This window comes from Rhinatrema bivittatum, chromosome 2 (assembly GCF_901001135.1).
Source record: "Rhinatrema bivittatum chromosome 2, aRhiBiv1.1, whole genome shotgun sequence".
NCBI classification, from domain to species: domain Eukaryota; kingdom Metazoa; phylum Chordata; class Amphibia; order Gymnophiona; family Rhinatrematidae; genus Rhinatrema; species Rhinatrema bivittatum.
Window position 1 is genome coordinate 319,837,253 of NC_042616.1, and position 12,867 is coordinate 319,850,119.

Below are 12,867 nucleotides of genomic sequence, written 5' to 3' on the forward strand. Positions count from 1 at the left end.
GTCTCTCTCTCTCTCTCTCTCTCTCTCTCTCTCTCTCTCTCTCTCTCTCTCTCTCTCTCCTCCTGTCCAGAAACTCCATGATATGTAGTGCAACTTGCACTAAAAGTGTATTGCAATACACATGCTTATTAGCATAAGGTGGTATCCCATGCGATATTGGAAAATGAAGCCCATACATTGCAAATGTAAGTTGCCTTGCAGCAAACAATTGTTAGTCTAAAACAGATTTTAAAGAGCATGCTAAATAATAGATATTTATTACACATGACAATCAAGATAGAATATTTCCATATAAACAATAATAGTTAATAAGATTTAAAAATCAATATGCTGTCAAAGAGGAAGCTAGTGTAATTCACCTAAGATGAAATAAAACAGAACATTTTTTGTCCAATTGTCTCAGCAGCTAGATTCTAAATGCATCACAGTTTAGAGATGGTATTCTAGCAAACGTCTAGGCATAGACAATTGGAAGACAATATTGTAAAAGAAAAAATCTATGAACTATTCCAGCTCTGTAGAGACAATTAAAATAGTTTTACATGTTTTCCTCAAAGGAGCATGCAGTAAAATTGAGCCTTACTCTGACATTTCTTTTCACATCATGATTTTTCTCCCTTTGTTTCTCTTTCTGTTTTTTCTGCTTTCAGAATTTCAGTTTCAATTTTATGAATTATAAATGTGTTTGCTTTAATATACATGTTTATACGGCATGACTATGAACAGAGAGGACAACTTTCAAACACTTGTGAGCATATGTGGTGCCAAGCACAAATACGCTCATATTTAATAATCTGCCTGCATACATAAGCACAAATTATTAGGGATGTGCAGACCAAAAGTTTAAGTTCATAAGTCCATAAGTCGAAAGGGGGGGTCATTTGCGGTCAATATGGACATATGGAGAATTCCATAAGTTGAGTCTATGTCCATATGTGCAAATAAAAATTTAAACCCCTCACCCGCCTTAATCCCCCCCTCCCCAAGACTTACCAAAACTCCCTGGTGGTCCAGCAGGGTCAGGACGCCATTTCTGAACTCCTTTGCAAGGAGCACGTGAGGTCGGCGTCACGTCGGAGTGACGCGGTATCACGTGATTCCCCTCGGGTCCGCTCCGGGACCCTCGTTGGGCCCAAAAGGAACTTTTGGCCAGCTTGGGGGGGCCTCCTGACGCGAGGGCCAGCGTCAGGGGGGGTCAGGAGGCCCCCCCAAGCTGGCCAAAAGTGCCTTTTGGGCCCAACGAGGGTCCGGGAGCAAACCCAAGGGGAATCACGTGACGTCCGCGTTACGTCGGAGTGACGCGGACTTCACGTGATTCCCTGCGCGTCCGCTCCCGGACCCCTCGTTGGGCCCAAAAGGCACTTTTGGCAAGCTTGGGGGGGTCAGGAGGCCCCCCCAAGCTTGCCAAAAGTGCCGTTTGGGTCCAACGAGGGGTCCGGGAGCGGAACCGCGATGGACCACGTGACGTCGGCATCACGTCGGAGTGACGCCGACGTCACATGATTCCCTGCGCGTCCGCTCCCGGACCCTCACGGAACTTTTGGCCAGCTTGGGGAGTTTTGGTAAGTCTTGGGGGGGGGATTAAGGAGGGTGAGGGGTTTAAATTTTTATTTAGATCAACAATCGCGATTTCCAACGTATTCAACATAGCTATGTTGAATAAGTTGGAAATCCGATCGTTTACGCCTCATCACTTTTTTAAGTTAAAAAAAAAAAAAGTTGCGTTTTACATTTAAGTTCAAAACGAATGCACATCCCTACAAATTATAAAATACACATCTTTTAGTGAAAAGATACACAGGTATGTTACTTATGTGTAACACGTTTGAACGTAAGTGAACTCATTTGCGTACATTTTCAGAAATTCACAAAACTACACATATACATTTTTCTTTGTGTGCACAAACTTCCAGTTCTTCTGGGGTGAACTCATTCCAAAATGGCCCCTCCTGGTACACCAGCAGAATTTTCCTACCAGGGACATATCATGACTGGCTTCCCTCGTAGAGAGAAATAAGCATCTTTTATTCCCAATCAGAGGGATTCAAAGCAGCAACCAGGAAATCTGCAGGAGAAGGAGCTTCAAATCCCTAAGAGGTAAGTATATTGTGGGAACAAGGAATGTGGGTGGCGATTGGGGGATGGTGGTAGGTGTGGAGGAGAATTTGGAGAGATAGAGGTTGGGGTGTCTGTGGATGGTGTTAGGGGTGGGTTTGGGGCATTTTGGGGGTGGAGCTTGGACTAGCAGGTATTAAGAGCAATTAGGCATAAAGATAGAGAAAGGTCTGGTGGAGAGCCCACAATATCTCTAAGGGCATCTTCCACCTGCATCACATCCGATCTCAAAGTGTGCTGAACATGAGTGTCCATGGGACCTTTTATTAGGGATCCGGGGGTAGAAGCGGGTTCCTCCCTCTCCTTTGCCCTTCTTTTACGAACAGAATTAGGCATTGAAATCGAGATTAACTAAAACAGACCCCACTTATCACTCAAAATTGTGAAAAAAGATAAATGTTTTGAATCCTTAGAAGGAGTGAAAGAATAAACCTTATACTTACAAAAACAGCATAAAGTCCTACCAAAGACTGTCCAAAGCTGAACAAAACCAAACTAAGCTGCACGCCCCTTCGGAGCGGGCGGCTTAGGCAGCGTGCCAGCGGCGACCATGCGCCGCTATTAGGCCAATTTTATGAGCCTCAGCGCCTCCCCCCATGATGTCACAAAGGGGGAGGAGTCAGAATAATCATCGGGGCTAGCAGCCTCACCTCCAGCTGCTTCGGGGCCGGGCTCAACTCTCCCAGGTAACAGTCTCTGCCAGAAAGAAATCTTCTTTCAAAACTCCTCAGAAATTTCAAATGCTGGGTTGGTTTTTAGAGCCTCAGCGCCTCCCCCTATGATATCACAAAGGGGGAGGAGTCAGAATCATCATCGGGGCTAGCAGCCTCACCTCCAGCTGCTTCGGGGCCGAGCTCACCTCTCCCAGGTAACAGTCTCTGCCAGAAAGAAATCTTCTTTCAAAACTCCTCAGAAATTTCAAACGCTGGGCAACCAGCAATTAATCCGGCTATATCCAGAATCCAGGTGGAAGTAGGGGCTAACCATACTGCAGAAGGTGCAGGGAATGGCTCGACCATAGCGGGACCACTTCGCAAGGGAATGTGTATATAAACCGGATGAATCCCCTTGAGGGACAAACTGTTTCACTTGAAATGGTGCAAGGAAGGGTTCAACCTAGGTTAGCAAAGGATAAAGATCTTGCCCACCTGTCTAAATTATCTGTACCTCTTTTAGTAAAACCTAATGTAGTAACCTTAGACGTGATAATGGATGTAATTTTTAGTTTGCAAAATGCAATGGTTGCTCAAGTAAACCCAATAGTTGAGAAGGTGAATTTTATACAAGATAAAGTGGTTAATCTGGAGAGGAATATTGAAAAAGAACAAAATGAATTTGATAGTATTAAAAAAGATTTAGAAAAATGGAAAATAGTTCAAGATTTAGCAGTAAAAGAAAATCAAATGTTGCAAGTAAAGATAGAAAATGCTAATAGGAAGAGAAATTTGTGATTTATAAACTTTCCAAAGCTACCTCTTGTATCCCCTAAGGAAATGTTTAAAAGATATATGCTGGAAATTTTTAAAATCTCAGAAACATCAATTCCACCTTTGGTTAATGTTTATTATTTTCCAGCTTTTAAAAAACAGGAAAAGGTAGAAGGACAGGAAGAGGCACAAATAGCGGAGGCAGATGTATTGGTGTCTAATTTAAACATCTCCAAGATATTAGAGACTTCGGACAGTGAATTAGTTCAGGGGGCCACTTTGTTAACCACATTTGCTTTTGAATCTGACGGAGATTGGGTATTTAGATTATTTTTCAAACATAGCAAGGAAAAATGTCTAACTATGGGCCCAAATTACTAAGGCTTTTCTTCCATTCTGTGTCTATAGGGAAAAATGCTTAGTGAATGAGGCCCTATGAGTGTAAGAGTATACCCAGATTTTTCTAAATTAACTCAAAAAAAGAAGAAGGAGACAGTTTTTATTGCTGAAAGCTAAGGTGCTCCAAATAGGGGCTACCTTCTTTCTAAAACATCCTTGTAAGTGTCTTATCAGTTACAAGGGTAATTCTTTTGTTTATTTTCCTCTCTTCAATTGATTGAATTCTTAAAGGATAAAGTAATAGTAAATTGAATTAAGGAATGAACTCTACTGAGAACTTAAAATAGTGAATATCCCAATTAAATTTAAAAATAGTGCGCTTGGAATTGTGATAACATTTTAGTTATTTTAAGTATATAATAGAGATGTGAATCGTGCGATCCATCGTCTTAACGATCGATTTTGGCTGGGGGGGGAGGGAATCTGATCGTCGCGGTTTTGTTTTGTTTTTTAATCGTTTAAATCGTAAATCGGAGGAGGGCGGGAAAACCGGCACACTAAAACAACCCTAAAACCCACCCCGACCCTATAAAATAAATCCCCCACCCTCCCGAATCCCCCCAAAATGTTTTAAATTACCTGGGGTCCAGTAGGGGGGTCCCGGTGTGATCTTCCACTCTCGGGCCACGGCTGCAATAATAGAAATGGCGCCGGCGCCTTATTGCAAAATGGTGCCGGCGCCATTTTGCAATACGGCAATACGGCCATACGGCCGGCGCCATTTTTCAATATGGTACGAGTGCAGGAGGTCGCTCCCGGACCCCCACTGGACTTTTGGCAAGTCTTGTGGGGGTCAGGAGGCCCCCCCCAAGCTGGCCAAAAGTCCCTGGGGGTCCAGCGGGGGTCCAGGAGCGATCTCCTGTGCTCGTGACATCGGGGGACAAAAACCAAAATGGCGCCGGCGCTACCTTTGCCCTGTCATATTGACAGAGCAAAGGTAGTGCCGGCGCCATTTCTATTAACGCAGCCGTGGCCCGAGAGTGGAAGATCACACCGGGACCCCCCCACTGGACCCCAGGTAATTTAAAACATTTTGGGGGGGTTTGGGAGGGTGGGGGATTTATTTTAAAGGGTCGGGGTGGGTTTTAGGGTTGTTTTAGTGTGCCGGTTTTCCCGCCCTCCCCCTTCCCCTCCCCCTCCCCCTATTTACGATTTTTGACAATAAATCGGTGGAATTCCTCTAGTATCGCACCTCTAACGATTTTTGATGATATAAAATATATCGGACGATATTTTAAATCGTCAAAAAACGATTCACATCCCTAGTATATAACTATTATAAGAAATGTTATGAGTATTGGATCCTTAGGGGCGGATTTTAAGAGCCCTGCTCGCCTAAATCCGCCCAAATCCGGGCGGATTTAGGCGAGCAGGGCCCTGCGCGCCGGTGAGCCTATTTTACATAGGCCTACCGGCGCGCGCAGAGCCCCGGGACTCGTGTAAGTCCCTGGGTTTTCGGAGGGGGGCGTGTTGGGGCGTGTCATGGGGCAGGCCCGAACCGCGTGGCATTTTCGGGGCGTGTCGGGAGCATTCCGGGGGCGGGTCCGGGGGCGTGGCTACGGCCCGGGCGGTCCGGGGGCGTGGTCGCGCCCTCCGGACCTGCCCCCAGGTCGCGTCCCGGCGCGCTAGCGGCCCGCTGGCACGCGGGGATTTACGCCTCCCTCCAGGAGGCGTAAATCCCCCGACAAAGGTAAGGATGGGGTTTAGACAGGGCCGGGCGGGTGGGTAAGGTAGGGGAAGGGAGGGGAAGGTGAGGGGAGGGCAAAAGAAAGTTCCCTCCGAGGCCGCTCCGATTTCGGAGCGGCCTCGGAGGGAACGGAGGTAGGCTGCGCGGCTCGGCGCGCGCCGGCTATACAGAATCCATAGCCTTGCGCGCGCCGATCCCGGATTTTAGCGGATACGCGCGGCTCCGCGCGTATCTACTAAAATCCAGTGTACTTTTGCTTGCGCCTGATGCGCCAGGAAAAGTAGGCCAAATCGCGTGGTTTGAAAATCTACCCCTTAATGTGGACTATAATGTAAGAAGAAATTTTAATATTGAATTTCGATTTCTTAGATATTGGATCTTTGTATGTAAATTTACTGTTGTCAATCAAGATGTAATTCTTGTGAAAATGTCTTAAAATGGTATAAATAAAAAAAAAATAAGAGCAATTGGGGTTGGTGCATGTAGTGTTAGTGGTGGGTGTGGGGCATTTGGGGTGGTGCTGTAGGTAAGGGATTATGGGTGGAAATTTGAGGCATTGGGGCATTGTGGTATTAGGGGCATTGTGGTATTAGGGGAAGGTTTGGGGATTGGGGCATTAGAGGGAATTTGGTGGCCTTTAAGAGGGTGAAGAATAGGGGGCCTTTGGGTTATGGTGTGGAGGTAAGGGGGGCAATGTGGGCCTGTGGTAGGGCAAAAGGCATTTATGAATGCCAAAATTGTTTCATAATACATTAATGGCATGACCTATGCACATGTGTTGATATTGTTATATATGGATAATTAAAAATATGGTAGAAAACATAGGGTCAGTTTTAGAATAGAATGAGAAAATGTAAGGGATTTAACTAGTATATATTTGACAAATCAGAAGAATCCACTAGTTAATATTCCTTGTAAAGGCACCACAATGAGTCCTATAATTTCGAAGTTGCTATCTATGATTAAAATGTCTTACTTTATTCCACTGTTATTAAAACATTTTTGAACAATTATTTTATTCATTAAATTTATTATTTTTCATTTTATCAATTATTTTTATAAAAGAGAAGATTATACCTCAGCACCGGCATATAGTTCTGACAATGAGCAGAGGTTTTCAGCCGAGTTGGTACAATCACTGGTCTGAAATCTTCTCCTGTATTTTTCTAATTTTTCTTAAAATTACATGCCACCTCAAAGAATATTAGTTGCACTGGAACTTTGATGTATGGAAACTTCTACTGCAATTTCCTGGTACTTCAAAATATTGAAGCCTTTACTGCAATTTCAAATTGTACAGACTTGAACTCAGAACCAATAAGGCTTCTGGTGGTCGTGATTGAGAATAAACTGTAGCAGTTTTATACTGTGCCACCCGACTTGAACATTAAACAGGCGAACCTGTTTTTTGTGCTGGCAATAGATATCATTACTGTCCTGACAAACAATTACTTATCTTGAAACACCACTTGATTTATAGCCCAGACATCTTCTGGCTGAAGGAACCGCTTCAGTTTCTTTGCGGAAGCCGCCAAATTGCCATTGCCGACGTTGTCAACATTTCGGAACCTGCATCAGGGCGGGCTCTAGAACATTAAAACATTAGATGGTTGATACAAAGCATATCTCATGCCAGATTGACATTTGTAAGATTTTTCTACTCACTTTTGATGGTGATACCGTTTCTATAGACGGGTCAATATAAGTCACTTAAACATGGCGCCTCTTTTTAAGTAACAAACTTACTTGAAATGGACCAATCATAGAACCCCCTCTAACGTAATGATGTATTGACATCACAAATTTTGAAAAAACTTTACTTATTGTTCATCTGTAACAGAAATCTAAATAATCTATTACATTGATGATAGCTTATGTATATTAAATATAGCCAATTATCTCAGAATATACTGACAGTGATCACAAGTTGATTAAAGTATTCTATTCAATGTTACTATTCAAACCATTCAGTTCTTCAGACTTTAATTTGAAAATCCATTGATGCTCTTTTTTATATAAGATTTTCTCATGATTGCCACCTCTGATATCCATAGCGACATGATCTATGACAAACCAACGGAGATCTTTCAGCTGATGTTGTGCCAGTAAACAATGTGCTACTATTGGTGCTGTTTCCTTTTTATTTCTTAAACAGCTTTTGTGTTCACTAATACGTAAACGCAATGAACGTGTGGTTTGTCCGACATAGATTTTATCACATGGACATTTGATAATGTACACCACATGAATACTTTGACAGTAAAATAACATAACTTGTGTGTATAATTTGTAGTTGGACATGTAAATACTTTTGTTTCCAGTGTCTGGTCACAGATTTTACAGTGGCCACATCTATAATGTCCGTCCAGGCCTGTCCATCCAGGCCTTATGTCCCTACGTGGGATTGACCTCTGTCCTCGACTCCTGTACCTGTAAATTCATGCCTTATATCCAGTCCTAAATGCTGAACCCTCGTTGCAAAGGGAAACCTCATTCTCTGGCAATTCAAACTAGTAATCTGTCACAGCATGGATCCTTAAAGAAAAGAGTTTTCTTTAGTTTCAGGGCAGAGAAAATAACTTCATCCTTCTTGCTTATGAAGTCATGATCTGTTTGCAAATGCTTAATTCCTAACAATTTGTACCATTATATACTCTAGGGACCAACCCATTCTAGGGTACCCTTCCCTGCAGCCTCTCTCTTACCACCTGTGACCCATGTTCAGAACAAGAAAAGATCTCCAAGGTACTTAGGGGTAGATTTTCAAATAGCGCGAATTGGCCTACTTTTGCTGGCGCATCAGGCGCAAGCAAAAGTAAGCTGGATTTTAGTAGATACGCGCGGAGCCGCGCGTATCTGCTAAAATCCTGGATAGGCGCGTGCAAGGCTATTGATTTTGTATAGCCGGCACGTGCCGAGCCACGCAGCCTACCCCCGTTCCCTCTGAGGCCACTCCGAAATCGGAGCGGCCTTGGAGGGAACTTCCTTTTGCCCTCCCCTCACCTTCCCCTCCCTTCCCCTACCTAACCCACCCACCCGGCCCTGTCTAAGCCCCCCCCTTACCTTTGTCGGAGGATTTACGCCTCCCAGAGGGAGGCGTAAATCCCCGCGTGCCAGCGGGCCTCTTGCGCGCCGGGACGCGACCTGGGGGCGGGTACGGAGGGCGTGGCCACGCCCCCGGACCGCCCCGGGCCGTAGCCACGCCCCCATACCCGCCCCCAAAACACTGCCGACACGCCCCAAAAACGCCGCTGCGCTCGCTCCCGCGCCCCCGACACGCCCCCCTCCGAAAACCCCGGGACTTACGCGAGTCCCGGGGCTCTGCGCGCGCCGGTAGGCCTATGTAAAATAGGCTCACCGGCGCGCAGGGCCCTGCTCGCCTAAATCCGCCCGGTTTTGGGTGGATTTAGGCGAGCATGGCTCTGAAAATCCACCCCTTAGAATGTGGCAAACACAACACAGTGAGACCCTGCTCCAGGTTGCCACGCTTTGGAGGCTTGTGCTCCAACCTAGGGGACAACCCATTCCGGGGAGCCCTTCCCGGCTCAAAGGAAAGGGAACTCTCCCCGGGTGTAGCCAGCCTGTATCTACCCTCTGCCTCTGTGCCTTGCTGCCATACACCAGATGACTCACTACACTCCTTGTGGTGTTCTGGCCACTATCATGGTTGCTCAGTGTGTTGGTGCTAGTCTTTCTGCTTGCTATGTATGTTCCTCCTTCATTGTGCTGTAGGATGTCGATACCACTTGTCTTGCCGCTTTGCCTGTTGTGCTGCCTTCCAGGGTTCATGCATCTCTTATTGGTGCTCTCTTTTGAAGCTTTGGTGTGTTTTTGACACTCTCGCTGCTGCTTTGTGCCTCTATTAAAGCACTCTTCTTGCCACTCCTGGTACCCCTTTGCCTCTATATTTAATTTATTTATTTAAGGGTTTTTATATACCACGGCACGTTAGAAAACATCACCTCGGTTTACAATGAATATTAAATCAGCAACAAGCTTTACAATCCAACAAATTTAGAATGGTACATAACAGATAAAATTAAAACCATAAGATAATTAACATCAAATAATCCATAGGGGGCACACTTAGCTGGTAGAGAATATAAAACGATACAAATATATATAATTTGGGAATATAAAACAGGAAATGTAGATTACTTGTGAGTCAGGAATTAATTGACAGATTAGAAGATCGACATAGTCTTTACAATAGTAAGAGTATTGCAAATATATAGGTCAAAATATGTTTAGCGTTATCGAAAAGTAACAGCTTGGTAAGAAAAAATAATATTGTATATGTGGCATATAAATAGTAGGGGTGTGCATCCGTTTTCCACGTATTTGTGATCCGCAAAGTATTTTGTCCTATCTGTTAAATACGTGGGGAGGCGAAACGCATCGCGACTCCCCACGTATTTAACGGATTTCTGTTTTATTCGGCCACCTAAATAAAAATTTAAACAAACCCTCCTGAACCCCCCCCCCAAGACTTACCAAAACTCCCTGGTGGTCCAGCGGGGGGTCCAGGAACTATCCCCTGCTCTCACACCCTCGGTTCTGGTTTCATCATGGCGCCGATAGCCTTTGTCACAGGGGCTACCGGTGCCATTGGTCAGCCCCTGTCACATGGCCATCGGCGCCATCTTGTGCTCCTACCATGAGACAGGGGCTAACCAATGGCACCGGTAGCCCCTGTGACATAGTATGGGCAAAGGCTATTGGTGCCATTTTGAGTCCTTGCATCGGACGGCCGGCGTGCAGGAGGTCACTCCGGGACCCCCGTTGGACCCACAGGGACTTTTGGCCAGCTTGGGGGGGGGGGCTCCTGACCCCCACAAGACTTGCCAAAAGTCCAGCGGGGGTCCCGGAGCAACCTCCTGCATGCCAGCCGTCCGATGCCAATACTCAAAATGGCACCGATCGCCTTTGCCCTCACTATGTCACAGGTACTGACGGTCGGCCCCTGTGACATAGTGAGGGCAAAGGCGATCGGCGCCATTTTGAGGGTGGGGGGTTGTAGTTAATTTTAATTTTAGCTGGGACACGAATATAACTCGCCGTATTAACGCATCGGGGCCCCATACGGCCGAATGCAATGCATTTGCTCCCCGACGAATCCGAATCACGAATGCAACGTATGCCGTCCCTCTGCACATCCCTAATAAATAGTATTATCTGAGGGAAAATGTTCATAAATTGTAGGCTTGTTTAAACAGCCAGGTTTTCAGGTTCTGTTTAAATTTCTTGTGGCAGGGCTCCTGGTGCAGATCCGTGGGCATTTTGTTCCATATGTTGATTCCAGCTATTGTGAATGATCGTTATCTCGTTGAAACATATTTTATATGTTTGAGCGTAGGAATAGAGAGTTTAGCCTGGTGCATTTTTCTTATTGGTCTGTCTGATCTATGGAATGTAAAATCATCAGAGAAACAATGCATATTTTGGTTATATAATGACTTGTGTATAAGGGTAAGAACTTTGAATAATATCCTAGATGCGATCGGAAACCAGTGGAGGGATTGTAGATCTGGAGTAATGTGTTTGTGGCAGTGCGTGTTAGTAAGCAGGCGTGCAGCTGCATTTTGTAGCATCTGTAGTGGTTGTAGTGAGTAGGGATGTGAATCGTTTTTTGACGATTTAAAACAATCGTCAGATATATTTTAAATTGTCAAAAATCGTTAATAGTCGCGATACAATAGGGCGGGGAAAACCGGCACACCAAAAAAGCCCCTAAACCCACCCCGACCCTATAAAATGAATCCCTTACCTTCTCAAACCCTCACGAACCCCCCCCCAAAGCTTTTTACGAGTACCTGGTGGTCCAGTGGGGGCACGGGGACCGATCTCCTGCTCTCGGTCAAAAATGGCGCCGATGGCCCGATTAAAAAAAACAAACCACCCGACCCTTTAAAAATTACCCCTTAGCTTCCCCCACCCTCCCGATACCCCCAAAACATTTTAAAATTACCTGGTGGTCTAGTGGTGGTCCCGGGAGCGATCTCCCATTCTCAGTCCGTCGGCTGCCACTCATAAAGATGGCGCCAATGGCCCTTTGCCCTTACCATATGACAGGGTATCCGTGCCATTGACCGGCCCCTGTCACATGGTAGGAGCATTGGCTGGCCGGCGCCGTCGTAAAGATGGTGGAAGTAATACATTTTTTAAATGTGAAATGTTTGTCAATTATAACGCCAAGGCTGCGGACTTGTTGTATATTGTGAGGTCAGATAGAGATTGTAGATTAGGGCTAGAATGGATGTTGTTTTGTGGCAAAATGATGATGAGAAGCTCTGTTTTGTTGGTATTTATTGCCAATGAGTTTTCAGTGAGTAGATTCTTAATTTCCACTAGTGCGGTATTCCAGGTTTGTAGAGAGCGTTGGGTAGGGAGTCATTGATAGGGATTAGGATCTGCACATCATCTGCATATATGAAATGTGGAAGACCCAGTTTCATCAACAGTCGACAGAGTAGAGTGAGGTATATATTGAAAAGTGTTGACGAGAGAGAGGATCCTTGGGGTACTCCTTGTAGCAGATTTCTGGGTTTGGATTCATGTTGGCCAATTATTACACTGTATTTCCTGTCATTCAGAAAAGATTTGAGCCAACATAGTGCAGTGCCAGTAATGCCGATTTGTGTGAGGCGAGTTAAAAGGGTATTGTGGTTGACCGTGACAAATGCCGAGGAAATGTCCAGCAGGGCAAGAATATAGGAGTGACCAGTGTCTAATGCTTTTAGAATTGAATCAGAGAGTGTTAAGAGAAGAGTTTCAGTACTATGGTACTTACGGATCCATATTGGGAAGGGAAGAGTAATTGATTTTCATCTAAGTATTCAGTGAGTTGCTTGTTGATGACTTTCTCTATAATTTTGGATAGGAAAGGGAGCAAGACTGGGTGAAAGTTTGCTGATTCCGTTGTGTCCAAATCTTGTTTATTCAGTGTTGGTTTTATTATGGCGTGCTTGAGTTGGGCAGGTACAATTCCAGATTTGTTAAGAATCTTGGTTATGGGGCGGATTTTCAGAGCCCTGCTCGTCTAAATCCGCCCAAAACCGGGCGGATTTAGGCGAGCAGGGCCCTGCGCGCCGGTGAGCCTATTTTACATAGGCCTACCGGCGCGTGCAGAGCCCCGGGACTCGCGTAAGTCCCGGGGTTCTCCGAGGGGGGCGTGTCGGGGGCGGGCCCGGTCATCGCGGGGTTTCGGGGGCGTGTCGGCAGCGTTTTGGGGCGGGTATG